This window comes from Ictalurus furcatus, chromosome 14, assembly GCF_023375685.1.
Source record: "Ictalurus furcatus strain D&B chromosome 14, Billie_1.0, whole genome shotgun sequence".
NCBI classification, from domain to species: domain Eukaryota; kingdom Metazoa; phylum Chordata; class Actinopteri; order Siluriformes; family Ictaluridae; genus Ictalurus; species Ictalurus furcatus.
The window spans coordinates 9,924,598-9,950,227 of record NC_071268.1 but is presented as its reverse complement, the minus strand read 5'-3'; the positions used below and the strand labels follow the sequence as shown (position 1 = coordinate 9,950,227).

The 25,630-nt window shown below is 40.4% G+C and overlaps 1 protein-coding gene across 4 annotated transcripts in view; it reads right to left on the bottom strand.

The window, feature by feature from the left end:
• ndst1a (N-deacetylase/N-sulfotransferase (heparan glucosaminyl) 1a) overlaps nt 1-25,630 on the bottom strand; it is a 79,102-nt gene that overhangs the window by 43,336 nt on the left and 10,136 nt on the right. For 2 of the 4 annotated variants that reach the window (XM_053641009.1, XM_053641010.1), the window contains exon 1: nt 1,294-1,434. The exons of the other annotated variants lie outside the window; for them this stretch is intronic. The gene's annotated coding sequence lies outside the window, so the exon portion shown is untranslated. Of the gene's footprint in view, nt 1-1,293; nt 1,435-25,630 lie in introns of those variants that run through there. 4 annotated transcript variants of the gene reach the window in all.

Genomic DNA, 25,630 nt, shown 5'->3' with positions numbered 1-25,630 from the left:
TTGGCCAACAAGAAAAATGGCTGCAGATTAAACAGTGCACTATATGGGGAAAAGGGGTCAAATTTAGATGCAACAAATTAGAAATAATGAGAAAGTGCTCGCCTTGTACACTTTTTTGAGAAAGTATTCCTATTCCTCCTACGTAAAGTTATGTGCATCCAAATGAAGTGTGGATTTGAAGTGAGCTGGCATAGCAGATGGTCATTTCAGCACTTTGTTCATTTTTTAAATCCACACCACGTTTTCAGATAAATCTCTGACTGTGCCACAACAACAATGAAACAAAAGAACCTGGTGAAATTTTAATGTGAGCCAAACAAAAATAGGAGGAAGGGAAAGACCTGCGGAACTGGATAAGTCGTGGCATGACTCGCTCCAAACATCTATTATTCAACTCCGGCTTTTGAGTGAGCTCAATAATACATGAAATTTGAACTAAGCAGATACAAGCAGCACGAGATTGATGAATTATTAGTTGATGGGACAGTGAAAGAGAGAGAGAGAGAGTTTGAGAAAGTAAGTCCGAGACAAAGAGAAAGAGATCAGCCTGGAAAGTTGTATCCGTAAGTGAAATTTACAGTCACCGAGTAGGTTTCTGTCCATTTCTGACACAATCAGTAATCGAAAACATAGCAGTATGTTTGTTTGTTTGTTTTTTAGCACTATCTGAGGAGTCATTTCATCAGAGGATTGAAAATGTGAATTATAGGCAATTAACATATCACAGGACTGCTGCAAATCTCAGTACCAACAGCAACATGCGAGCATCTGATCCATGTCTCTAATTCATTCTGGTTGATCAATTAAATGATCAGTTTTATTTTATTTATATAGTGCTTTTAACAATGGACAATGTGACAAAGCAGCCCTACAGAACACCACATCCATAATCAGCAAGACATGAGAGAGTGGCAAAGGAAAATCTCCCGGAGAAGAAATTATGCTCAGTTAGAAGTCAGTATGATTTCAAAAGGACATATACATCGTCTCACTGTTTGCACTTCACATCATGTCCGAAGCTCTGAACTGTCTTTTATGGCATGCAGTTTGTCCTGGAAACACAGCTGATGTTATGTCTTGCTATGTAAGTGTGTATGAGCCTATAAAAATTGAGGACCATAAAAATTGACAGCTAGCTACTGTGAAAACACGTGCACTTATTCCACACTACACAAAAGGAATAGATCTCGTTCATTCCTTCCTTTAAACTAATGCACAGAACTGCTCGATCAGGGAATATTGTCAATAACATCTGAAAAAAAGTTCAATTCATTCAATAAAATAATGACCTACCAGGTGTTGGCTTTGTTATTCTCCATTAAAATGCAGACAGAACACCGATTTTAATAGTTTAGTCCAATCTTATATTCCATTACAGCACAAGCTTTTGTTTCATGACGTGCCTCCATCTTCATTTGCATCGGATACGTAACATCAGCCAATGTTAAGTGAGTAATGACCTAGCCTGTTTTACCGCTCTCTTTCTCGCTCTCCCTCACACACAATCTCCTGCTTCCTCTCTAGTGCATGCTCTCTTCCTCATGTTCCCTCACTCGACTTCACAAGCTCTCTCGCTCACTCACTCTGTCTCTCTCACGCTTTTACGCTTCTCTCATGCACTCACAGTTCATGTTTTATTGGCACGGATGTTAGGTTGTACTATTGCCAAAACTAATATTATAGGCAAATCACAGGAAAAACACAGTTAACCATAAAATTATTCATTTCAAACATCAAATAACAACATGTAATGAAAAAGAATACATGATTATAGTGATAATACCTGGCAAGTGAAATTATTTAATGTTTTTCCCCCTAAGACTACACACATTTGGCAGTAGTAGAATTTCACTTCTCTTCATTCCCTGAATGATGGTGCACACCTGAAATTCAGGGCTGATGTTGCATATACTCCTAAATGATTTTTTTCTAATTCTCGGTGGCCACTCTAGACTGCAACAGGCTGAACACGGACATACTGGAGGTGGTGGTAGTGGAAAATAAGGTGATCTTTTATTTAGGATCAAGTGGAGGGGTGAAGGTGTGGAGGTGAGGGGAGCGGCGTTGGTGATCACGGTCCTCCGGGGGGGCCGCACTGAGTAGGCTGGAACAGCAGTGAGACGGGACCCAGGGGGCGTGAAGCAGGCCAAGGGTGCCAGCGAGGGGTGTAGCGCAGTTGGGGAGCTTCCTCTCTGTTGTCGTTGTCGTCATCTGGAGGGCAGAGAGAGACATGCGACAATACTTGTGCATTCGGAGAACGAATTCATATCCTGTCCCTGCTGCTCCCTTTTATAGCCGGCTGTCTTCTGCCAGACTGTGAGAAGCTACTCCACTCATTGGCTATGAGTGGAGTAGCCACTGTGAGTGGAGTAGTAGTTTCTGACGCCCCGCTTTGCAGCCACGCACTCTCTTGCTGTCCAAAACAAACGAGAAGCTGAAATGGCGCCGTCCATTCACCCGGCTGGCAGTTGCCCAAGGAGCGCCGTGTTTACGTATGCGGGCTGCAGACCTGTTGTCACAGTACCCCCCTCCCTCAGCTCCGAGCCCACTGCCAGCGAGAGTTGGGCCCAAAGGGCATGTCTCCTGGAGAGGTCATCGGCATTTCCATGCTGCTCTCCCACTCTGTGCTGGACCTGGAATGAGAAGTACTGCAGAGAGAGGAACCATCGAGTTACTCTGGCATTCATGTCTTTCGCCCGGGTCAGCCATTGTAGAGGGGCATGGTCGGTGACCAGGGTAAAGTGGCATCCGGCCAGGCCAAGTTCCACGACGGCCCACTTGATGGCAAGGTTTCTTATTCCACAGTGGCGTACTTCTGCTTGGCAGGGGTGAGCTTTCTGCTGACGTAGAGGACCGGGTGCTCTTTCCCATAGAAGGTCTGGGACAGGACAGCTCCCAGCCCTGTCTCAGATGCATCCATATGGACGATGAAGGGAAGGAAGAAGTCACGGTTCCTGAGAATGGGTGAGCTGGTGAGAGCCTGCTTGAGAGCCTGCTTGAGAGCCTGAAACGCTCACTCTGCATCCTCGGTCCATCACACCCAGTCCGGTTGTCCCTTCTGGGTGAGGTCTGAGAGGGGGGAAGCTAGACAGGAGAAGTTAGGGATAAATCTCCTGTAGTGACCGCTGGTGGTACTGAAGGCGATCTTGGGTCTCTCTTCTATGGCCAGACTGACCTGCCAGTAGCCCTTTTTTTTTTTTTTTTTAGATCCAAGGTGGAGGTGAACCGGGCCCTCCCCAGGTGCTCTACCAGGTCATTGACTCGGGGAAGAGTAGCTGTCGAACTCTAACACTTGGTTCAGCCTCCGGAAATCATCACAAAGGTGGATGCTACCGTCAGGTTTCAGGACCACCACTGTGGGGTTAGACCAGGGTCTGGCAGACTCCTCCATGACCCAGTCCTGTAACATCTGGCTAACTTCCTCCTCAATAGCATGACGGCAAGTGTCTGGGACACAGTACAGCCGCTGTCTGATCACCACTCCCGGTGGGGTTTTAATCTCGTGTTGAACCAGGTGGGTCAGGCCTGGGGTGGATGAGAAAATGTCTGCGAACTGGTCTACCAGCTCCGTTAGCTCCTGGTGCTACGCAGGGGTGAGGTCCTTTCCCCGCTGGACCAAGGTACACTCGTCAGTAGAGAAGGCAGACAGTACTGGGGTACTGGGTGTCTGTGCACTTACCCAGTTGCTGCAGGTGGTATTTCACTGGGCAAATCCTCTAGCGGACTGTATAAGGGCCCTACCAGCAGGCCAGGAACTTGCAGGAGGCATTTGGGAGTAACAAGAGCACCTGGTTGCCCGACTAGAATTCCTGGGGCTGGGCTGGTCGGTTATAGGTCCGCTGTTGTTCTCGCTGCGCCACCTCCATGTGCTCGCAGAAGATTGCCATGACCCAGTCGATCCATTCCTGCATCTCCTGTATGTATTCCACCAAGGAGCAGAATGGAGAGGGTTGCTCCTCCAAAGCTTTGCAGGCCACGTCTAACAGTCCTCGAGGTTTCCGGCCGAATAGGAGCTCAAAGGGGGTGAACCCCATGGAGGTCTGGGGCATCTCCCAGATGGCTAAAAGGACGTAGGGAAAAAGGAGGTCCCAGTTTCGACACATATCACCCATTAATCAATATACCTTGGTCTGTTAAGATGTTCTTGGGGATCCCTACGTGGCTGAACAGGAGCACCAGTTCTCTGGACATCTTCCGGGAAGTGGCCTACCACAGCAGGACTACTTTGGGGTACCTCGTGGCATAATCGAGGATCACTAAGATCTACTCATGATGCTGGTCAGTCCAGGTGAATCAGGGGCCAGGTTCTGGGGCACGGCAGAACCAGGAGATCACAGGGTTGGCCTCGGTGTTCGCTTCGTGGACACAGAAGACTGGGAAGTACTTCCCGAATCCAGGAGGGCGGTGACCAGCTTGTCATTTACCTTGATGGTCAGGGTTGGGGCATTGGGTGGCACAGTGGCATGAAGGGCACAGCCAGCCAGCCAGGGCTTGTTGACTCACTGTGCCGGGACCAGGTCCAGCTTAGTAAGCATGGGCTCGTCCTGGGGTGTCCCATAGGCACGGCGGTTTTCTGGAGGTCTCCTCTCCCAGTGTAGCCAGGGCTCCGACTTCCGTGAGGCTTGGCCCCAGCAGAGTCTCGGCAAGTTGTCTCTCCGCTCGCCCCTGCTGATGCTCAGGGTGGTGAGGGTGCACTCGAGGGCTTCCACCATCTCCCTGAGTGTTCAGGCGTTCCTCATCCCCAATGCCTTGCTTTCTTCAAAGCGCTTAAGGTGCTCTTTTATTTAGGATCAAGGGGAGGGGTGAAGGTGTGAAAGTGAGGGGAGCGGCCTTGGTGATTGCTGTCTTCCCGGTGGGGGCCGTAATGAGCAGGCCGGAGTAGCAGCAAGACGGGACCCAGGGGGCGTGATGTAGGCCGAGGGTGCCGGTGAGGGGTGCAACGCAGACAGGGCGCTTCTTCTCGTCGTTGGTGGCAGCGTCTGGAGGGCAGCGAGACACATGCATCAATACTCATGCATTCTGAGAATGAACTCGCACCGCTGTCCTTGCTGCGCCCTTTTATAGCCGGCTGTCTTCTGAAAGATGGTGAGGAGAAGCTGCTCCATTCATTGGATGTCACCTGTGTGTATTTCTGCAACCCCGCCTCACAGCCACACACTCTCTTGCTGTCCAAAATAAATTGGGTTCTAAAATGGTGCTGTCTTTTCAGCATCCGGCCGACAGTTGCGTGTGGAGCGCTGTTTATGTGTGCGGGCTGCAGGCCTGCCATCATATCTCTCTCCCTCAGCAGAGGTTAGGAAAGATTCTCGGGACATAAGTTTGCAAAAAAAAGGACACGATTGTACCAAGAGTCATAAAAAATTCATAAATGGTGCAAACTCGAGCACAGGATTTGTTATTAATCACGCTTGCTATTTTGAAACCTGGAAGTTGAAATAACTTTACCTTAAGTTAGTAGCTCCCTCACTCACTAAGCCACCCACTCAGTCACTCATTCAGTTACTAACTCATTTGCTCACTTAGTGAGTTAGTGAGTCACTCACTCACTAACTCAGTGTCACTCAGTCAGTCACTCACTCATTCAGTCAGCCATTCAGTCAGTCATTTGCTCACTTAGTCACTCACTAACTAACTCACTGTCACTCATTCAGTCAGTCAGTCAGTCACTCACTCATTTGCTCACTTACTCACTGTGTCACTCAGTCAGTCAGTCACTCCCTCAGTCATTCACTCACTTGGTTAAACCCCAATTTGTGGCCCAGAACTCGAATTACAGCTCTGATTTATAGATGGGTCAGAGCTAAACTAGAGCAGGTCACATTAGGACAGACCAAGCGCTGGAGAGCACTCTATATCAGTCATCCATGCTGCCAGGTTAGATAATGAGCTCACTCTTTCTCCACAGAAAGGGAAGAGTGTGTGAGTGTGTGTTAGTGTGTGTGCATTGAGGAAGTATCACATCTGATACAAAGCTGCTCAGTGTCAGAACTGATAACATATGCTCAATACTGGAATTATAATAATTTATTTACATACAGCCATTTTTTTTAGCCATGTTAAAAACAATACAGTTTTATTACTGCTGTTCACATACATACACACACACATACACACAGCTCATTAATAGACTGCATTCTTTCATATTATAAATCTACAAGACGGTACCCTGTTACTATTCAATTCAACTCAAGAGATTAACAGTGAAATACACATAAATAAATACATTTAATAAATTTAAAAAAGTAAATATTCTACAATTGAATTAACTTTAAACTTAGTAAACAATCTTAATAATTTTTTTTTGGATTTTTGTACAACTTTTACAACTTTTACAACTTGTACAACTGCATTCTAAATATTTTTGCTGTAGCCTGTTTTATCTACCATTTTTTTGTTTGTTTCCAGCACAGATTTGCCTCAAATGACAACTGCATTCGGCATAAAATACGTCTACAAAATGTTTGACTGGAAAGCTTCTGATTAAACAGCAGACTCAGTAGATAAATATTTAAATGTAAGTCAACTAGATATCATCATTACTAGAGTTCATCATTATTGTAGTCGTTTATGTTTAAGTTGTGTGGTGGTCTGGGAAAACCTGCAAGATGCTGCTGTGGCTGAATTCAGGCAAACATCCAACAAGTCGAACTCACAGGCATGCCTCCACCACCAGCACCAAGTCTAGTCCTTCGTCCTAAATCGTATACTAGAAATACCCTTAAACTATACTTCATAGGAAGGAAGGAATAGGAAGGAATCTATTTCAGATATTTGACCTTGACCCTGTTTGAATCAATTCCAAAATTGAATCAGTTCATCTGCTGGTTACAGTGATAATCCCATAGAAATCCTGCAAACATCCAACCACTCATTCTTTAAATATCATTCTAATAAGCATCTTGGACAGACATACAGAAGAACCCATGTAAGAAATCATACATGGCCAGAATATGGGCCTGGAGTTCCTGAATATGAACGTGTAAGTAACATCTCTGTATGGCAAACAGAAAGGAAACAATTGAAGATAAACTATTTCAGACATCTGATCTTGCTGTGACCTTGACCCTGTTAATTTCTAAAACTATTTAAGTTCATCTGCTGGTTACAACGATTATTCCACATAAATCCCACGGTCACGTATTTCCCCCTTGCACCGAGCACTGCATGCCACGACTCTCAGCAGCACACAGAGCTACGACACACTTCCTTATTGTCTAGTGTTTGTTTACGTTGTCACGTGTGTTTTCATTTTGGTTCATGTCTTGTCTCCTCGATTGTCTTGTTATTGGTTGTCTCCCTAATGAGTCATGATTATTCTCACTTGTGTTTAGTTTGCCCTTGATTAGTTTTTGTATTTACAGCCCTCGTGTTTCCGTGTTCGTGTTGAAGTAGCCGCTCTGTGTCATTGTGTACCAGTCTACACCAAGCCGTTGATTATTAATTGTTTCCATGGTTTCATCTCCTTCCGGTTTTCTCGTTTCGCTGTTGCCTAGTCTTGTTCATCGCCTAACCCGTGCCTGAATCTTACTTTGCCTTTGGATCACATTTCTGTTCAGTTCGCTACTTTTAATAAAACCATTGAGTACCTGCACATGCGTCCTCAATTGAATCCCGACACCTACACGCATTCAATTTTTTAGACATCGCGCTAATGAGAATCTCGGATGGACACAAGGATGGACTATCCAGAAATAAAAATTCGGAAAAATTTGACCAGAGAGTTTTGTAGGATTTTTCCCTATAACATACTTTCACGCCTTAACTTTAACTATAAATATGCATCGTCAAACTGACGTGGAAATGTTTTTATTTACTTTTTAAATCTTTCTGCCTACAATCGTGTTAGATAAGGTGGCAGTTTAAAAACAGTCAGTTTGAAACCTTTTAAAGATTTCTTCACACAGTAAATGTCACGCTTTAGATAACTTTAGATCAAGCTGTTAGATAACTACGCGCCATAAGCCTTACACACATGAATGGACAAAGGCTCAATAATTTCAGTAAGTTTTGTAATACCAGCTGTAAATATGTCCGTGATGTGCCTGTGCTATGGGAATAGAATCTTTTAAATGCAATTCTCTCCCTTTTTATTTTGTGGGGGGGGAATGCGTTGGGCTGGGTGTGAGCAGAATTTAAAATGTTAGAACTTTACTTGTAAATGAGATACATACAAGACAGAAACATACTTCAGTCCAGGAATCCATGCAGTTTTCAGAACTATATATAGAAGATTTTTTTTTTTTTCCCACCATGTGAAGGGCTTTCCCAAGGCCACCACACATTTATTAAGGAAGATAAAATCATTATTACACGATTAATATACAACACATTCCCACCCTCCAGCATTCACATGCTGAGCTCTAGAACTCTGCTAATGCTATTTTAATGACACACAGTAGTCTGTAAATATCGCCTGCTCGGCATCAAAGAAATTTATCATTTGTTTCTATTGGAAAAATGGCCAAGTATATGAAGGAAAAAGGGAACAAGAGTGAGAAAGGGAGGGTGTGTGTGTGTGTGTGTGTGTGTGTGGATCTGCTGTTCGTATCTAAAGGAGCATATAACACTCTCTTCCCCATCGGGCAAGCTGGAACAGACAGCTATTGTGTGAGCGTGACCCTCCCGTATCCCACAAGGCACTGCATGATGAATGGGCCTTCCAGAACCTACGGCCCCCGCCGGCACTTCGCCTCGCTTCTTCCCAGGGCTGCATGTCTCTCTCCCCGCTAGCCCTGCCTCGAGCGCTCCGACTCGCTCCCTTTGTCACTTTCGCCTTCTTTTCTTTTCCTCCTTGCCCTTACAGCCGGTGAGATTAATGCGTGTTCCACTACACTTTGGACTCCATACTGTGTTCTGTCACGATAACGCATTACCCTCCCCAAGTCCATCATGGTTTTAAATCACAGCGCTGATGAGATTTTGTTCTTGTTGTTGTTTTCTTGAGCGATACTGCATTTCCAGAATAATGTTTTTTTTTCTTCTGAAACGTTCACATGCCTCAAGGGGACACAAGCTTCAATTCCACTTCATACGCCAAAATGTCAGCGGTCCCTGTAAAAGTGGTAACCTAACCCCAAAGATTTCTTGTTGGAGATGCAAGCACGGTACTGAATCTCCAACTACACCTATTACATGGTAAGATCCTCCACTGCATATGAATTTTTTTAGAATTTGCATGTGATCTTGGATGATGTCCAAGACTTATTTTGAAATTAAATTCCGAGGCTTTCTTTTTTACTTGATAGTCAAGTTGGTCTATTTTCATTTCACTTTAATTACCAACACAATGCTGTTCGACTAACTTTCATCTCTAACTAAAGATGATGCAGCAGAGCTTTAGTCCTTTAGTACAGCTAAAAGGTCTCATTTACATACAAACGTTACAGCGAAAGACCATGCAAATCTATTTCATGCAGCTGCAATTTCACCAATTCAAGTAGTTTTCCACAAAAAAGCAAAAAAAAAATTTTTTTTCAATGCAACTCTGCAAGTTGCATTGCAAATTTTTTAAAAAGCTGCAGCAAAATCGAGCATTTTTTGGCAGAACAACAACAAAAAAAAATTCACGGACTGACTCTGCTTAAACGGATCAGCTTCCAAAGTTTCAACTTTTCTACCAATAACAGTGTCAACACCATGGCGCTCGTCACCTCATAGATCGCTACTCAGCCGAGTCTCTGTTGTCTCCATTAGCATTATGTTGGGAGTCTTGGAAATAGTGATTGAGAAAAGAAGCCCTTGTTTTTGTTTTGTTTTTAGGTGCTAACAGCGAAAGCTGATTGTTATTAATTATGCTTCAGGTTAATCCTGTGCCATCAGCGCAGCAGACAACAGCTAACATAAAAATACAGCCCCAATCAACAACATACTAGAATTAATAAGCACGTCAAATACTTCGATATAAATCATCTTTAATGTGTTTCAGGCTGGAGTTTTCCTTTAACAGGTTTTACGACTTAACGTGAATAAAATCCGACAAATCAGAAACCTGAGATTACACCGACACGTCCTGCTTTTCCAGTAAAGGAAATATTAGTATACATAAACATAAGTACTGGAAACTAAGTCTTCAAAATCAATAACAGACATGAAAAATTGTTGGCAAGAAATGCCTTTTATTGATTAGTTAGCTGAGGAACAACATATGAAAGATGAATTTTGGTCGGACATGTGGGAAGTGATGCTGAAGTCTTTGAATAGAAAAGAGAATTTTAAATGATCGCCTGAAGAGAAAGTAGATTAACAAAACAGCGTAGTTATCCAAGCCTTCTGTTTCCTAAGCCACCAAAAGTTGTAAGCAAGAAGACCTACAGGAAATCCCGGCTCAAACTACTCGATTTTCAGGCTTCTGGAAAAAACCGAGGCTTTCGTTTGGAATTCTGTGCTGGTTAAAATTGCCATAAAAAGACCTGTTTAATCCATGTTATGAGGTTGTCACCCATTTTAATATGCATTTGCTATTAAAATGGTCCCAGCTAATCCAATATGGAGTCATTTCATCCACTGTATAACTGTTAATATGGGTGACTTGTCCACTAATCGTAGGGTTTACGGTTCGATTCCCGGCCCACATGACTCCACATGCCGAAGTGTGGGCAAGACACTGAACCCCAAGTTGCTCCCGATGGCAAGTTAGCGCCTTGCACGGCAGCTCTTCTACCAATGGTGTGCGAGTGTGTGTGTGTGTGTGTGTGTGTGTGTGTGTGTGTGTGTGTGAGTGTGTGTGTGTGAGAATGGGTGAATGAGAACCAGTGTAAAGCGCTTTGGATAAAAGCCCTATACAGTGAGGGAAAAAAGTATTTGATCCCCTGCTGATTTTGTACGTTTGCCCACTGACAAAATGATCAGTCTATAATTTTAATGGTAGATTTTTTTGAACAGTGAGAGACATAACAAGAAAATCCAGAAAAACGCATGTCAAAAATGTTATAAATTGATTTGCATTTTAATGAGGGAAATAAGTATTTGACCCCTTCTCAATCAGAAAGATTTCTGGCTCCCAGGTGTCTTTTATAGAGGTAACGAGCTGAGATTAGGAGCACACTCTTAAAGGGAGTGCTCCTAATCTCAGCTCGTTACCTGTATAAAAGACACCTGTCCACAGAAGCAATCAATCAATCAGATTCCAAACTCTCCACCATGGCCAAGACCAAAGAGCTCTCCAAGGATCTCAGGTACAAGATTGTAGACCTACACAAGTCTGGAATGGGCTACAAGACCATTGCCAAGCAGCTTGGTGAGAAGGTGACAACAGTTGGTGCGATTATTCGCAAATGGAAGAAACACAAAAGAACTGTCAATCTCCCTCGGCCTGGGGCTCCATGCAAGATCTCACCTCGTGGAGTTGCAATGATCATGAGAACAGTGAGGAATCAGCCCAGAACTACACGGGAGGATCTTGTCAATGATCTCAAGGCAGCTGGGACCATAGTCACCAAGAAAACAATTGGTAACACACTACGCCGTAAAGGACTGAAATCCTGCAGCGCCCACAAGGTCCCCCTGCTCAAGAAAGCACATATACATGCCCGTCTGAAGTTTGCCAATGAACATCTGAATGATTCAGAGGACAACTGGGTGAAAGTGTTGTGGTCAGATGAGACCAAAAAGGAGCTCTTTGGCATCAACTCAACTCGCCGTGTTTGGAGGAGGAGGAATGCTGCCTATGACCCCAAGAACACCATCCCCACCGTCAAACATGGAGGTGGAAACATTATGCTTTGGGGGTGTTTTTCTGCTAAGGGGACAGGACTTCACCGCATCAAAGGGACGATGGATGGGGCCATGTACCGTCAAATCTTGGGTGAGAACCTCCTTCCCTCAGCCAGGGCATTGAAAATGGGTCGTGGATGGGTATTCCAGCATGACAATGACCCAAAACACACGGCCAAGGCAACAAAGGAGTGGCTCAAGAAGAAGCACATTAAGGTCCTGGAGTGGCCTAGCCAGTCTCCAGACCTTAATCCCATAGAAAATCTGTGGAGGGAGCTGAAGAGTTGCCAAACGTCAGCCTCGAAACCTTAATGACTTGGAGAAGATCTGCAAAGAGGAGTGGGACAAAATCCCTCCTGAGATGTGTGCAAACCCGGTGGCCAACTACAAGAAACGTCTGACCTCTGTAATTGCCAACAAGGGTTTTGCCACCAAATACTAAGTCATGTTTTGCAGAGGGGTCAAATACTTATTTCCCTCATTAAAATGCAAATCAATTTATAACATTTTTGACATGCGTTTTTCTGGATTTTTTTTGTTGTTATTCTGTCTCTCACTGTTCAAATAAATCTACCATTAAAATTATAGAACAATCATTTCTTTGTCAGTGGGCAAACGTACAAAATCAGCAGGGGATCGAATACTTTTTCCCCTCACTGTATAAGTGCAGACCATTAATATCTTCTTGTCCAGAGAGGGTGAAATGAAGAGGTAAAACTTCAGGGGCAGAAAAGCTCTCACAGAAGAAAACCAAGCTTTCATGGTCATATTTCCTTAAAGGTGCAGATTACAATGATTAAAAAAATATTTATAACCCATACTCGTATCATTTCAAGGAAAACACAGAAAATCTGTGATTCATTACAGGGTGTCCGGAAAGTCTCCATACAGTAATGGACTATGTTTGCCAGCACCACATCGGCTGTGCCTTTGTCAGTGGACAATCCTGGAAGGACTGGTTATTCCACTGCTCTGGAGGGTATAAAGGCAGGAATGGTGTTTTAGCGTGTACATAACTGAGTGTATATGATGCTACTTACAGCAAATCATTCTGTTAACTGAATCTCAGCAGGGGAAGCTTGAGGAAGACATTACGCTACTCAGTGTGTGAAAAATCTCTTATTCATCTTTCTCGATTACTCTTTGCTTCTGTTCTCTCTCTCTCTCTCTCTCTCTCTCTCTCTCTGTCTGTCTTATTGTCGTCCTCTCTCTGACACTCCCTCTCTGTAATTTTCTGTCTCACTTTGTTTCTTTCTTTTTCTCTTCTTTCTCTTTCTTGCTCTCTCTACCTTTCCTGCGCTGTCTCTTTCTCTCCATCTCTCTCCCCCCTCTCTCTTATCTCTAACTCCCCCGTCACTACTTCTTCCTTGTTCTCTCTGTCTCTGTATATCTATCTGTCTCTTGCTCGGTGTCTATCTCTCTCTCTCTCTCTCTCTCTCTTTCTCCCCTTCTGCCTCACCTTCTTTTGCAGTCTCTATCTTTCTGTCTCTGTCTGTACCCCTCCCCTTGTCTCCCTATCTCTTTTCTTTCTCAGCCTCTCTCTCCTTCTCTCTCTCTCACTCTTTGTCTCTGTTTCTCTCTCACTCTCAATCACACGCACACACACACACACATTCATTATCCCCGACAAAACCCCCATCTTTCATTAATGAGACCTGAAGTTCAGGTCTGAAAGGAGTACTGAGTAGAGGTGAAAAATGGCCCTAGGTAAAAGGAAATTACATTCAGAGAAAAAGGATGATATCTTTAAAAAAGAAAAAGAAAAAAAAAACAGGATATCAAGACATTATGTAAGATGTGAGAAGAAATAGATGTGATTCAGCACTCAGAGCCACATTAGACTAAAATGAAAGCTCAACTAAAGGGAGTGTAGGATATCTTTAAATAAGGTGATGTCTAAAATGGTCGTAATAGAAGATACACAGACACACAGGCTCCCTTAAGGATAACCATGTCACATTGTTCTCAGAAATGTGTTATGTAGTACATCATCCATGCTCCGTTAGCATTCTCCCGTGCGCTGATGTATCAGCCTTTACTCAACATATTACGTTACAACACACATTAGTTTGAAAGCGCAGCAACACACACATAGGTCACAGCAGGTTTACCAATGTGTACTTAATATTCTCAAGTAGAGATGTACCGATACAAAATTTCTCAGCCAATACCAATAACCGATTATTCAGAGTGATATCGGCTGTCATGATCTCGCCAGCAGATGGCGCTGCGGTGGAGATGTGCACGGAGAGCCGGAGGGCGCGCACGTGCACGACCCAGAGCGAGCACATGCTTGCGGGTTACGTAGGAACTATGGAGACTTTGTTTACAATGGACACCTGCGTTTGTTTCCGTTTTGTCTCCTCCTCGTTTAGTCATTGGTTGTTTTTCGAGGGTGTGTACTAATTGTTACCAGCTGTCAGCGATTAAGGTAAATTACATTTGTTATTTAAACCCCTCGTGTTGCTGCGCACTTCACGCAGTATTAAATGTGCTAATGGGTAAAGCGGTAACGGAGTGTATAGATGTCGATACAGTTAAGTTTCCATGTCCTGTTCTCGTTTCATGCCACAATTCCAGTGTAATGTCTAGACCTCGTTTTGTGTTTGACCTTAGTTTGAGATATAAAAGGTATAGACCCCATGTATGTGTTAGCTACCTAGATGCTAAGCGGTAGTGTTTCCATGTCCTGTTCTAGTTTCATGTTTCATGCCCTCGGTTCTAGTTTAATGTTTAGACCTCGTTTCTCGTTTCATGTATAGACCTTGTTTTCCCGTTTCACATACACTGACTTTAGCTGTGAATAAATACTGGAACCTGCACTTGCTTCAGTTTTGAGTCCGTTACGTAACATCAGTCGATACCAATAACCGATACCGATAGTTCTGCCTTTTATGCCTTCATTTACATTAATAATAATTAATTCCACAATTCTGAAAGAAATGTAAATAAAAACTTTATTCTCTCCATTTCAACAAGTTGTTTCACAGTAACTAGTCTCATAAACAGAAAACACATTACTCACATTAACATTAACACATGAACTCAATTCTGAAGATTAAAGTAAGATTATTAACTTATTGAATGTTATTAATTCATATTGACAGAATTAATTGACCGAATTGTAAAAAATCCTCCTGTTAGTCTCACATTCACTCAGCACAGACAAAAGCATTTCTACTTCATCATTAACATCAAACTGCTAATATACAATATACACTTTTTTATATATTAACATTAACTGGATATGAAATATACTACTCTACAAATATATTTTTCTGTGTAATATATACTTTTTTGTCAACTCATCTTCATTTAAATCTTTCAACGGTGTACTGGAGCTTTAATTCAGCTCGAGCAGCGCAGCAAAAAAATAAATTAGACTTGTTGCCGAAACTCCCGCTTCACCGCTGCAGCGTCCGGTGTAAAATTTGATCAGTGCAGAGATTACAGAGATTACAAACTGCAGTTTTATCATCATTCCACACAAGAGACATCATCTTTACACACAGCACGAAATCGATGTTGTCCCGCCTTCTTTTGATTGACAGGATATAATCGGCCCTTATCATCGGATGTTTCTAAACTATCGGCTGATGGCCCACAGAATCAAAAACTGCCTTTATAAGCCGATACCAACTACTGGCCAATACATCAGTGCATCTCCACTCTCAAGACATTCAGGCATGTGTGATTCAGTGTGTGTGTGTGTGTGTGTGTGTGTGTGTGTGTGTGTGTGTGTGCGCGTATGTGTGTACATGTGCCAAGAATGGACTTCGAGTGATGACATCAATCAAAAAGGAGACCCGAATGCTTAAGACAAGAGGGGACCAATGACAAAAGGTGTTGAATTACCCATAATCCATCTGAGCAGAGAATTAGAAGCCACTTCATGGGAGAAATGAGAAGAGACGATACGTAGGATTAGGAAGTCAGGAAATGTGAGGGTCGAGGTATCACTATAAATCCTCTGCTGATGCATGAGGATGACTTCATGGCACTTTGAAATTCGATGACTACAACGCAATACACACATGCACAGAAAACATGGTAAAACTCGGAAAATATCATGTTTCACCTTGCAGTTGCTATAAATGCAGCAGAAATAAACGTTAAGCAATCAATGCATTTCGATATCGTCCTATAACAGCACGTCAAATGTTTAATTCCTCTCATTTCACAGCAATTTGCCAAAACTAAAAAAATTACAACAGGTTTTGAAGGCATTCCAGTGTCTGAAAAGGTTTCCATATCTGGATTTCTGTAAAGCTGCTTCGTGACAATGTCTATTATTAAATAAGATTGAATTGAGCTGAACTGAACTGAATTAAAAGTTACAGCTTTACTTCTGGCTGTTCAAAGCTCCAGCCTGCAGAAATGAATGCAAAATCAAGCGAACTCTGCAATATTCGAAGGAGCTTGCAATTAATTTGGGTGAAGATGCGTTATCACAGTACACATTCAGTCAAAGCCCTCTTTGATCTTGCATTGAACATGAGTACAGCTAAAACGTCTCATTTACCAACAACCATCGTAGCAAAATAAATTGCAATTGCTCCAATTCAAGTAGTTTTCTGCAAAAAAGCACAAAAAATAAAAAAAATCAAGCTGCATCGCAATTTTTGAAGAAAAAAAAAAGCTGCAGCAAAATCAAGCATTTTTGACCGCAACAATCACAATAAAAATCTGCGAAATCCTATACGGACTGAATATAGTGGCGCGTTAATTTCTGACACAAACTCAGCACTTCATTATTCAGATTCAAAATCAAACATTGTTTTTCTGTAAAGAGATTCTCTGCTCGTCACTACTGATAATTAAGGGCATGTGAGATGGATTTACAGTATATTTCCACTGTAATGATTGCACTGCAGTGTGTTGGTTTCATCTCCGTATTTATGACTCAAGTGAGCGAGTGAATGAAGCCATGGAGCACAAAGTAACACATTAACAGAATATCTGCCTAGTGAATACAAGCAACAGTAAATGTGAAAGGCCTAAGTGTTATGCTTGTTAAGAGAAACAGGAAGATGATTGTTAATGTGTTAAGAATGTTTTAGTGATTTAGTTCCTGATGAGTTTCATGGTACTCTTAAATAGATTTGTATTAAAATGTACTTAAAGAATGTTTCACATCCATGACATCTTGAAACGGACATGACAACCAAGGTCAATCAAAGGTCAAGGACTGCACAGTAAGTAGATGATAGGTGGCTTTATCTCTCAAATAAAGTGAGGGGTTCAGGCTCCTTTCTTCTAAGCAAGCTATGACCTTTTTCTTGTGGCTATTGTAGAGATCTCTCCTTAACTACAAGAAAAGGTCAGCAGGCAACAACCGCTGGGACGAAAAATCTGCTGATCAACACTGAACCCAAGGACGAGGAGTGCAAGCATCTAAGGAATGTCTTAAAAGCTTGTGTTTCTCCAAAATGGGTCTTTGTGAAAACAGAAACAAGGTCCAACTGGAACTGGAACAACAGAAAAGCACCAGAAGAGTAAGATCAGGACGAGTGGAAGAAGGGTGTGAGGGAAACTCAGGGGATCTTCAGTAAACAACGTATTCCAGAAAATACGAAAACCCATAAACACACTCAGTCAGCAAGTTTACATGGACAACAATAATCCAATATGAACCCGATTAAGACGATACTCTGATTAAGAACTACCGTGTAAACAGCCATTTTTGATGACCTTAATCTGACTAGTCATACTCGAGGTAAACACAAATCGAATTAAGACATGTGGAGTATTCCTGTTTTAATCAAAGTGCATTATAGACCCCTTAATCACACTATTAATGTCGCGTGAGAGTTTTCACCGCATTTTGCGACAGGACACGTTCACACACACACGGCAGTGCTCAACCGTTTAACGACAAACAAGAGAGCACGGCTGCGTCTGAAACAGTGTACTTACTTACTATATAGTAGGAGAAATACACGTATATCGGCTACTATATAGTAGGCAAGCACGCGGTTTGGGACGCAGCTCACGGCTTCAAGCAGTCGTCTATTAGCACGTATAGAATGACAAATAATTAACCGCACTTGAAGCTTTCGTAAAATTATAAATGAAACACCCAAAACTGTATATGGTCCCATAGCGAAGACCAACTGTATGTCGATACGTGAAATTCTGGAGGGAACGTCGGACGGCGTGGCGTGGGGACGTAATGACGTGTGCCGTTAATCTAATTATGTTCTATAACATGTAAAATGGGAACATGAAAGGAATGTTCTAAAAGCGACTCATGTAAACACCTTAATCACAATATTGTCTTATTCAGAATAAGGTCAATAACTAGATTATTGCTGTCCGTGTAAACGTAGACAGAGACTACTAAAACCAAAAGACTAGATAAAAAAAACGTGAAATTTAAAACGTGAGATTTGTACTTTAGTGAAACTTAGCATCCGCTTTATAAATGCATGTCTCAAGACAGGAGGGAAAAATATTCCAGCTGTCTATATACACCTGAAGGACAGGGGACACTCAACATATCCATTCTGGACAGAGAACCCAAAATAAGTTTGAAATAAGAGTAAAGACAACCTTATATGTCAAACTAAAGCAGTCATCTCTGAACAGATGGGCAAACCTGTCCCACGTTACCTGCCACCATGCCGTTTCACACCAATTCACAACTCCAGAAAACAGTGTCATGTCGTCCTCATAATGTTACAAGTCTGAATCACACAGTGTTTAAATAGCAGTGATTTTTCCACCATTCAGGGATGATGAAGCCCCTCAGAGGGGTAAAATGATAACTAAAGATAACTAAAAATAGTCCAGTTACAAAGATAAACACAAAATTTAAAGTCCTACTGCTGGGACAGTAAACTTAGGGCTGGAGGGTGATCTGGCAAAAATGTCAAATCATATCACAATTTTTTTTCTGGCTGGATCATGATCCACAACATTATAACAAATGTTGTATGATGTTGGCTTTTAAGATTGTTACTGAACACAGCAACTAAACTCATTTCCCTACTGATGAAAATGTACTGGAGCTCTACAAGGAAACTTAACCTCAAAGAAAAAAATAAAAAATAACAGACGCACCTTAGTCCAAAGTACCTTTTCAAACAAATTTGGAGAGTGTATTTGAAAAAAATGTTACATTAAAAAGTACATCACCTCTACTAAATGAATAAATGGAACGGGGGCTGAGAGGCAAGCGAGTATTTAAATATGCCTAAGACATCAGCGGAGTTGGTTTACCTTTTTTCTTTTCTTTTTTTTTAAATAAGCAATTTGAGTTTCATTGCTTTGATTTTTATTGCACTGAAGGATGGTGTCAGAAAAACATTTGCGACTTGGTAAGTCATAACATGGACTACAGTTAAAAGTCGCTCATAACTCTCATTTTCAACAGCTTTTATGGGTATTATATCCTTGGCCAGGTAAAATGTCATGGCATCAATGATGCATCAGCATCATCTTTATTTCTGGCACGCTCACACACACTTCCTGTGTTATACAGATTTTGCCATACCCTTTGGGGCATTTTCTTGGTGGTTAACCAAATTGGTCATGTTTCCTCCAGAGGTACCAATCTTGCCTTTGTATAGTTTGCAAACAACTGCTGTGTGCGTGCCATTGTATAAAATCCAGCCGTTCCCGAATTTCATGTCTGAGTGTTTTCAGCACAGCTCACAAAATGTGTTTACTATCACAGTACACTCAATCTCACTAAAATCACATCACCCATCACTACCTTCAGTGCTGGTGTTGGTTCAGTAACAGTAAGAAACAAATGCTCAGGCTCTGGACACTGCTGTTCACCTGCACCTGGAGTCCAAAACACCAAATGAATCATTTGTTTGGCGTCACCGGACCTGACAAAACCATAACAAAACAGCTTTAAACTACATATACAAAGAAATAATAAAGAAATCCACACAAAAGAGAAAGACATAAGGCTAAAAGTTGAAAGAACAAGGGAAGGACCGAAAGATAGGAAAGAATAAACAGAAAACAGGAGAAGAATGAAAGAATTCAAACAGAAAAAGAGTCATAGGCCTGTAGGCAGGACACACACACACACACACACACACACACACACAGCAACAGAGAAAACCACTACAGAGCAAAACAAAGCATCAACGACTGAGGTGCAGGAAAAACGAATAAGCCAAAGAGAAAGAAAAATAGAGGCCTTGTGAGCAGTCTGTAATTTCCTTTTACTTTTGTCATCCCATCCATATGTAAGTATGTAGCAGGATGATTAATCTTCTCTTATTTCCGTGAAAATCCATCAAACTGGCCTGCCTAGGGAAGCAATATATGCACTAGGATTTGTTCATTTGACAGAGGTTTAAACAAACACCAGTACTGTGGCCTTCACTTTGGATATGAAAATGCAGAAGCCCTATTTAAATAAAAAGCATATTTCACTATATTTTGTTTGTTTAAAAAGTACATTCCACCATATTTTATAGTTTAAAAGTATATTTCGCTCCATTTTTTTTATTATTCTTAAAATGTATATTTCACTATTTTATTGTTTAAAAAGTGTACAGTGCCCTCCACTAATATCGGCACCCTTGGTAAATATGAGCAAAGAAGGCTGTGAAAAATTGTCTTTATTGTTTAACCTTTTGATCTTTTGTTCAGAAAATTCATAAAAATACTCTGCTCTCATGGATATCAAACAATTGCAAACACAACAAAGGTTTATTAAAAATTATATATATATTTGTTAACCCTCTGGGCCCTGAGGGTGTTTTTGGGCCCTGGAAAATTTTTAACATGTCTCGACGTGTGATTATTTTAACTTGCTTATAAACATATTAAAGTCTAATAACACTGTATTCAGCACAAATAGGGCTACAATAACATGTGAGCAGCATGCATGTACATGTTTGTCTTTTAGAGAATATGACATTTATGCATGGTTTTTGAAAAAATCTAAACATTTTAAGTCACTGAAATAAAACCATATAAAACATACTCAACAATTGTTCACAAGACTTTGATCTTTTAGCCTAGATCTGAATCTTGTAGCTTACTGTAGAGTCTTTGCTACATAATGATGTGAAATCCATCCTGATCACTCATTCATACAAAATAATAGTCATTTAACTTTTGTAAGACAGTGTTGTTTAGTGTCAGAAAGGCTGTATTCGAGGTGGCGTGAATCATCATGAATATTGATTCACACTTGAGGAGACAGAGACCCCTCCCCTGGGCCTATCAATGAGGAATGTGAATGTGGGAACTAGAAGGACGAATGTGTAGAGACTTCATGATTGGATGTATTGTTTATAGCTTATTTCACAAAATCAATTTTAAGTTAAAAGAAGTAACCTCACTATACATTTTCTTTACATACATAAAGACTTTACTTTTATTTGAAACTTTAGACCTTTAGACCTAGATTTATAAATGTTTTTAAAAGTAGTCTCTTCTGCTCACCAAGGCTGCATTTATTTGATCCAAAATACAGCAAAACAGTGATACTGTGAGGTATTTTTACAATTTACAATAACTGTTTGAATATATTGTAAAATGCAATTTATTCCTGTGATCACAGCTGAATTTTCAGCATCCATTACTCCATTCTTCAATGTTACATGATCCTTCCGAAAGCATTCTAATATTCTGATCTGCTGCTCAAGAAAGATGTATTATTGTTAATAATAATAATAATAATAATAATAATAATAATGTTGAAAACAGCTGCAAAATGAAAGATAAATTATTGAAGTGTCCAGTGCACATAGGGAGAGACGAGAGTATTACAGAAAGTTGATGGTTTATATGAGCCCACTCATCCACCTATATGTAGCCTACTCGCTCACATAGTATTGCACATAAGCACTGTGAACTTTGAAGTGAACAGTTCACAGCACATAGATTTGAGAATAGAGTTACATGTCTTTGTGCCAGTTTTGAAAATAGTTCCTGTTCAACTGAAGACACAAGTGAACAGGCCTGCCATTTATTGCGCTGTACTTTGCAAAGCATGAATGTCCTGCGACCAGTGAGTGAATCTAATGATGAAACTCGATGCTTTTTAAGGCATTGTTGGGGGCGTTGACTATTTTGCATAGATCGCCTCGGTACATTACCGTATGAATAGCGCGCTCTGTTCATGGGTGTGATCACATTAACAATAATTAACTCAGCCAGGAGAAACTGTGCATCTATGTAGTTTCACACAGATTACTTTGCAGGAGAATATTTGTTTTAAATGTGGATTGTTTTATATAAAAGTAGACATTTGAAGTTTTCTTTAGACATATGTTTCATGTTTGTGTGATAAGTATTCGCTGAGTTTCAGTTCATTTTTGTGACGTGTTTCAGAAAGATTATCACATAGACAGAGACAGCTGAAAGCGCACCCTGTTTATTTTCTTTATTTTACAAAAGCACAAGGTTTTGCTGTTATTATGACCTTTTATAGTTTCTAACGATGTCGTACACTTATTATTTAGTATTTTAATTTGTTTCTGCCTTCTTTGCTCATATTTACCAAGGGTGCCAATATTAGTAGAAGGCAGTGTATTTCACAAAATTCTATTGTTAATTTATTTTTCACTATATTTAATCTTATTGTAATATATTTATTTATTCTCTATTTATTTCACTACATTATTTTTGTCTATTTCACTATATTTTATTGTTAAAAAGTATATTTAACTACATTTTTATTGTTAAAAAGTATATTTAACTACATTTTTATTGTTTAAAAGTATATTTCACCAATTATTTATTGTTAAAAAGTATATTTCACCATATATTATTGTTAAAAAGTATATTTAATTACATTTATATTTTTAAAAGGGATATTTCACTACATTTATATTGTTAAAAAGTATATGCCACAAATTATTTATTGTTAAAAAGTATATTTCACCATATATTATTGTTAAAAAATTATATTTAATTACATTTATATTTTTAAAAAGTATATTTCACTACATTTATATTGTTAAAAGTATATTTCACCATATATTATTGCTAAAAAGTATATTTAATTACATTTTATTGTTAAAAAGTATATTTAACTACATTTTCTTGTTAAAAAGTGTATTGTTGAAAAAGTCCCCTTTTGTTCTACGTCATATATTTGTCTACATAAAAGATCCAAGATAGAAAGCAGATATAATGGATACACTACATCACCGGCATGAGGAGAGTCACGAGTTTCAGATCTAAAACAAAAGTTGTGCGCCTTCATTACGCTGTCCGTACTATCTGCCTACCGCCTAACAACGTTATTATGTTTCATTAGAGCACTGATCCAGTACTGCTCGTCATATGGCTGAGATTTGAGGGACACAGTCAAACAAACTAACATGAAGTGGAAAGTGTGCAGCAAGTCGGTCACAACTAGAAGTGGATAAACAGGAATGACAAACAAAAACCTCCTGTGCGCAGCATTAGCTGTATTGTTTTGCAAAGCTTCCTTCTCTTTCAAGTATTAACTTTAGTATTCATTACTATGGTTACACTTTTGTGTGATGCTAAAAAAAGTGATTTCATTTATTGGCTCTGTTGTCTAGAACTTGTGACATAGGCGTCAGAGAGGCGCCAGTACTGCTACATATTTAATACCTTATGCTGATTTCAGGTAGAAACATATAAACCAGCAGATCTACTGTTAAAAAACAATCATTATTCTCATCAGGCTGATTCCTGCCCATTGTAATAAAAAAAGATTATTTGAATGATGGCTTTTCAGGAAGATTAGACAAACATCTAACCAAATAAATTAGATGAACATCTGGTGTTTTTCTAATTTAACTCTAATTTAATTTGAAAAAAGTGTGAACGTGAACACAATGTTTTATGCAAAGATAAGTAGCTTAGATGTGTTCAAACACGTAGATTGCAATTATACACACATTACTAAAAATGAAAATATCAGTATTAGATAAGCAATGAGCATCAAACAATACTCTGGTATGAAAGAACTAAAATAAACAGAGCATGCTGTTATAAAAGAATCAACAATGATTGGGTGGTCTTAATTATTTTCCAAAAAGTGTTTTATTCTTCTTATACTACAGCAATTTCCCAACAGTATTTTTTTTATCCATTTATAGCTGCATTTGATGTTGTGGAATGTCTACAAAACAAGTTAGTTCCTGTTATCACTATAGTTGTTCCTTCACTATCCTGTTTTTCCATATCTCTCTCTCTCTCTCTCTCTCACACACAAAGTTAATAAGATGCAGCATGTCACGTTATGGAGAAATTGCTAAATCATTCATCCTGAAGACTTTTCCATGTTGGAAAACTTAAAGGAATAGCTTTAACTCGGACTGTCGCAGTGCTGACACTGGAGACTCCTTCCAAAAATGCTATGCAGAAGAAAGACAGAAAACTTCACCATATCCATAGCTGCACACACAAGGTTCTGCCATACACAGTATTAGAACAAGCACATTGTTGACTGATGGCATTTTATCATATTGTATATCATTTAAAATGAAACATGTGCAGGCCTAATTTTGATAATCTAATATGACAGAATCAGATAAGAGTCAAAAGAGACAGATTATCACCAGCCAACAATATTGGTTTCTGAATTACTTGTACCTGCATCACTGATAATGTAATGTAGTGTCAGTGTCTGTCTGTTAATAATAAGACTGTACATTTTCTGGAAACGGGACATCATCTCCACGATTTTTCATCTTCACTCAGTACTGTAACCACTGTGCAATCTCAGTTCTGTTTAACAGATGCTTTTCTACATGGCTCATTAGAAAAGAAAACAGCCAGAAGACAAAAAGAACGAGGAAGAGAGGAAGGCAGTGAAGGGTAAGCAGACCATCTGCTAACGAATGAGGTCAAATACATTCGGAGCCAGAGGCGCAGGTAGCTCCAGTGCATGTTGTCTGAGGTTCATCCATCATCACAGACCTCATTAAAGCACTAAAAACAAACAGCATGACATTTCAAAAGGGTTTGTGTGTGTGTGTGTGTGTGTGTGTGGAGGTCAGCACTGTTTAGAAGGACGATTTCATACACAGAGAAAGGGTTAAAAGAGCACAGCAGCACAACAGGGCATTAAAATACATTATATCTAATGCAAATTACAATCCAATGCCTGTTAACGTCAGGGATGTTACACTAACACCTCTAGTTGATTCTGACTGTTGCTTTGCGCTGTGATTGTACCGCCGCAAAAGTTAGGCCCGTTTCAGCATGAAACGTTCGTCTCAAGATAAGTGCCAAACATTTGATCATACAACGATATCACACTCAGGAATTTTGCCTGTACCTGTCTCCATAATTAACCAAAATGTAACCTTGGCAGCATCTCATTTGAGAAATCAGCCTCATTCCTAGCATACAATGTAATCACTTGCTACTCAGGGAAGACTATAAACCAAATTCGGCTCCAGAACACCAGGGTTTATCTCACGTTTCTAAAATTCGAGCATTTTTCGAGCACTTTCAAACTTCTACGTTTATTCTGAATACAAAAATGACAAAAACTATAGAAGAAAAATGAAGAACATGAGTAAGGTAAGGTCCTGAACACGTCAGGTGCTAAACATGTTGAAACACGTAGGCTAACTAGCTATTTACCTAATGTTATGTTTACTTTACTTCATTTTATTGCATCACTTAAAAGTGTAGCTGTATATGCCTTTTGGAGCAAACGATATGTTAAGATGTCGATTTCTTCCTTGCAAAACCGGAAATGTGTTTATGAAAAGCGTGTTCAGCCCTTAAGCTGTACTGGTAGCCCTTGGAATCACGGTGTACTGTTAGCAAGCTGGTAATGATTTAAAGGAACGTGACACCTGCCAATTAACTGTTACACTCATCGCTAACTGCCAGCATTTAACAACATTAAGCGAACTTATTAGGCACTGCAGGCTCAGTGGGGACACACCACACACTTACGTTCACATTTAGTCATTTGGAAAACACTCTTATCCAAAAGCACACAAAC